Genomic DNA, 5,184 nt, shown 5'->3' with positions numbered 1-5,184 from the left:
CGCGGCAGGTGCTATATAGATAGCAACAAACGACGTAGTTTTGAAGGCACGTGTGCGGCCAGCGCAGGCGGATTGAAAACGGAACTGCCGTTTGCCACAACCGCCGCGCACGAAACCACGGTCCATATCAACACGATCATAGATGCGACTATGCGCTCTGAAGGTACACGGCTGACGCAGGGGTAGATTAAAGGCTATATAGTCGTAAAAAAAGCACGAAGCAGTGGCGTAACCAGGGGCAACTTTTACTACGGCATACAGAGCCCAAAGTGACACTTGACCACATCTTTTGAGGGAAATAAATGTTTGTGCGTATATCGTGGTTTGAAAACAGGTTTTGCTAGTTTTTTTGATGACGAAATTTTGGCTGATACGAATATTGTCGCTCCCCCTTCAGATTTGTATCACCGAGATTGTACTGCAGTTGGGAAACCTACCTGTGTTGGTTTGTTTGGCCACCCTAAGCTATTATAAGACCGCAGCGCCAATGTTTACGTTTACGGGACTGTTACACTCATTATTGGGCAGAACTTTTTATTTCAAAAAAAGTTCCTCCTATTTAACTGTTTTGCTTCACACGGTTCATTTTTCCACTTGGCAGTGAGCTTTTAGCGTTTTCGTGCTCCCCAACGCGCGTTTTTGGCTGCTCCAAAATGCACTTTTTGCTGCTCCAAAAACCTGCTCCAAAACAGCTTCAGTCAATCACATCACTGCGCTCCACCAACTCAACTTCGTCACTGGTACACGCATTAGGGCACTCAGCAACGATATAGTTGAAGGATAGAACCCGGAGCTGAGAACAGCATCATCCACAAAATGTATAGTCATGTGCGATTCTTTTGGCACCAACCGCTGTAGGTGTGAAAAGTCTAAGCATGCGCAACACGACCAGCGTTACAAGTCTAACCAAGAACTGCACGAACTCCTCCAACAAATAACTATGATGATGTGTCCACGCCAGTGCGACGGTGGAAACAAACTCCCAAGTTTCGAAGACTTTTTTTCGTGAGTGCTAAAAAGTTTAAAACCAATTGGGCCATAGATGCCATCTTTTCAATGTGAATCTCGAGGGCTATGCTTTGTTTGCAACAGCAAAGGTATGTTATGGTTGTTGCTTGCGCCACTCATGAGGCTCTTGAGGTCGAGCTAGGCCAAGCTGTGTGAAAAGTTAACGTCGCTTTGCTGGCCTCGGAGTGCACTTCATGTGTCATACGGGAATGCTCCCGAGTTGCGACTTAACAACAGGTTCCCAATACATTGCATCCTAAGATCTATGCTGGGACTGGCAGAAAGCAACTTAAAAGCTGATAAAGCGCAGTGAGGAACGTAACAGCGGGGTTCTACTGTATGTGTTTCCGTAGATTTGAGTAGTATGAATGGGCGCAGTGAGATCAGCGCGAAAAGACAGACAGGAAAGAGAAGCCACAAGGATGACCAGTCGTCCTTGTGCCTTCTGTTTGCTGGTCTTTTCAAGCTGTATTAACCTCTCGCCGCACATTTGAAGTATGCATATGCTGCTACATTCATAAATTTATTCGATATATTTTGTGCAGATATATATTATTCTATAGAACCTTGTGAATGACCAGGGGAAGTATGCGATTGCGTAAAATTCAAGAGAATATTTTTACATACTCCAAATTATTTGAGAAACACAATGTCACAGTATTTTTTAGAACCGCATAGTCTCCTAGGGCTTAGAAAAGATGTTCACAAGTCATCTTCATGCAATGCTGCAGGCACAAAAAAAAATTCTGCCAGTCAAAGGTTGCGCAGTCCACAGGTTGTATATTCTGCATGAAGTGCTGAGCTGTGTCATACAGCAAAGAATGCCTGTACTCCTTTTTTGTCATACCTTGCGGTGTTGCCCGTCTTTCGCCAGAGTGGGGCTGCCTGCCTTTGGCTCTGTACTTTGACCTACAGAGTGTAGTCGCTGGTGCTCGCGCACCTATCTCTTTCATCACAATGTTTGTGTTGAAGCCATAGACCACACAAGGTCACTTCACTAGCTGTAACAGTTTTTCTTATAGGAGTAGGCTGCTAGCCTTTCTTTGTGTGACATTCCAATTTGTTGCTATCGCTTTCATTCATTGCCTTGCCCTTGTGGCTTTTTTCTTTGAACCGTCATCCTGCTTTGGCATTTCTCTGTCGGTAGCAGCAATAGATCTTGTTGTTTTGATGTTGGTGCCCAGGGCGTCTGCCAGTTGCTTTCGGTCGCCACCGTGCCTGTACACGTCCAGTCTCGCCCTGTCGAGTGTGGACACCTTGATGTTTTTTTCTACGAGGATTGCCTGAATCTTTGAAATGTGGTCCTAGCTTGCAGCCGTCCATGACTTCACCTATTAGTACCTGGTTCTACCTAGTACCTGGAAGTGTTGTTTTCTGAACATGCGTTTTAAAAGCGGCCACACTTGAGCTTCACGGTGCTGTCGGTTACATGAACATGGCGCACCTCCTTTGATGCTTTTGTGGAAAACCTATGGTACATAACACCAAATAAATGTGTGGTTAGTTTTTTTGAATATCTAATTTTAATTTGAAGATGGAATATCATCCGTAAGTCACCAGCTCATGTCTGGCTGAGCAGACAATTGCGAACTCTTTTGCAAAAAAAAAGCCTTATGTCGTGTGCTAGCAGACGACGTGAGTCTCTGCCACATGCGATCTACAGTGCATGTGATGATCTGAAATAGACCTTTTTCAAATACATCAGTACCACCAACGGGCACACAAGCGCCCATGAGAAAGTGTGTATGCTGCAGTAACTGCTGAGACGAGCGCGTGAGCCTCACGCTTTAGCTCTGTGCCTGTGCCGTGCCAGCACTTCTCAGACCAAGTGAATTTTGCAAGATGTAATATATTATTGCATAATTGAACCATGAAGTCCTGTGCTGCGACGGCCGCTCTACGATTTCAGTCTGTTCACAGAGTTTCCGCATGCCACTTTTGTACCGGACAAGCTTCTCCAAAGAGTCATTAAAAAGAAAAAGATTGGGGCCAGTATGCCCTATGGCTTGAAATAAATAAAACGATCCAACTCATTTTCTGAGGTGAAGTGTAGGAGCAACCTATGCAATTCACAGATGTACTTGGCATCATTGCCGCCGACACTGTCGACGAGCGCAAGGCTGCGTTCTGATATCTAAAGAGTACGCGAGAGAGTGTAGTCCGCATTTAATAAAATGAGGCATGCATTGATATGACAGCGTGGGCGTCACTCACAACACAGACAACAGATGATAAGCTTACATCACCCGTCACTAACTGCAGGTGTTGCATTTTACAAATGCCGGTTTGTGCTTTCGCGTGTTGGCTCACAGGGGACTAGTCATAGATACGTGTGGTCGTGAACGATGAGATGGAGTACTGAAATTACTTTTTAAAGGACATAGTGGCTAACTGTAATTGGCAAGTGCATAAGTGTTCATGACATCAAATGTTCTAGCGTTAAGGTGTCTCTTGCAATTACATGAGTCATTCATATCAGCACAATAAAAGTAATTGTTGAATAAACGTGAATTTGGTGTTTCACCTCTTACTACTCTAGGACGTCTTTATGGTATTGGCACGTAATAACGCACATACTGCTTAACTGCTACTGCTACATCTGATATACATCCACTCGGTGTTACCTACACTGACTGCGTTATTCCTTTCACATTTAAAACGTAGAGATACATGCAGGCGCATTCGGATATGTGTAGTATCTACGGTGTAAGAATAGTCAACAAGGGGTGACGTGTTCTTTTTGTTTCGTGCTCCCATGGCGCCAACGAGCAGTGGGCGACCAAGCAGCCTCTTGACATACACAATTTTCCCATAGGGCACCGTGTGCCCGCGGGAAATATAGCGATGAAGCATAAACTGACTCGGGGCTTAAACTTTTGCCACATGTTCTGAGTGTATAGATTTCGCACCTCGACATGTAATTTAACCATGCTGCTTTTTCAATTTTAATGTTTCACACCAAGATGTTTGGGGAAAATACTGCAGTACCTTATTCAATAAGCACTAGCATGCAGTGGAAAAAATTGATCCTGTCGTCTCATGTCACCTTGTTTTGACATTTAAACCATCTAAACTAGTAAACCTCTTGTTTTGTTGTGTATATGGTCAATTAAAGCTGTTCGCTATTGGATTAAGCATGGTGGCACTTGGATTAAACTCACTGGCACATGGCTAGTTGCGCTGGTGCTTGGGTTAAATATGTTGGCACATAGATTAGTTTAGCACTCATAGTAGTTTGGCACTCAGATTAGTTCTGTAGCACTCGGATTATTTTAGCTGGCACTTGGAGCTAGAAAACCTGCAGTAGTGATATTGAAAAATTTTATCCTGTGCCTGTATCCCTTTCAATTGTGAATTATGACCAGTTGTCAGTATGTGTGAAACTTGCACTGCATTATTCCAAGGTGCAATGTTCTCTTGCAAGCAAACATTGTGGGAATGTGATGATTTGCACATTTAGTGATTAATCATAATTAGGGTGTAATTCTATATTTTTCTGGAGTCAGTCATGTATTCTTGCATGACCAAAGTGACCAAAGTTCAATCTGACGCCTGAAGTATATGTGCAATCTATTAGTGGTTGAATTCACTTCGAGAAAACAAAAATGATACTTTTGGTATTGGTGCCAGCTTGCAACATGTCGAACAACTCTTCGTACATAGTATTGCCACCTGCAGAATGATTTTCTGCAGCAATGCACAGCACATCTAAGCTAAATAAAGATGCATTGAATGTGCAGGAGGTTCAATTCATCCAAGACTCAATGTCTCTTGTTTTTTCACGACCACCAGTTGATGAATTGGGTGAAAATAATTGGCCTCCACAAAAAGTAGACACTGTGCCTGGGGTAGGTAATCCAAGGATCGGAAGGCTGCTACAGTTGCACCAATGCGCTGCATTTTTTTAAAGCTGCAACATCCATGCTACAAATGAGACAGACTGCTCCTATGCTGCTCCAAAGCATGGCCTTCAAGAGTTCGTGAAACAGTGAAAACAGCCTTGCGCAACCTCAGAGGCTACAACCATGACGACTTGTGGTCCATGCCAGATAGTGGTTGTTGCCACCCTATGTGAAGTGTGCCATCACTTCTCCTGCCTTTCTCAAAGCCCGAGATAATTGGATCTAGTGTGCATTCGTGCATAATTGTGCACGCTTAGACAATTTCACATTTCTG

Source organism: Rhipicephalus sanguineus, unplaced genomic scaffold (genome assembly GCF_013339695.2).
Source record: "Rhipicephalus sanguineus isolate Rsan-2018 unplaced genomic scaffold, BIME_Rsan_1.4 Seq8720, whole genome shotgun sequence".
Classification (NCBI taxonomy): Eukaryota; Metazoa; Arthropoda; class Arachnida; order Ixodida; family Ixodidae; genus Rhipicephalus; species Rhipicephalus sanguineus.
This window is presented reverse-complemented; position numbering follows the sequence as displayed.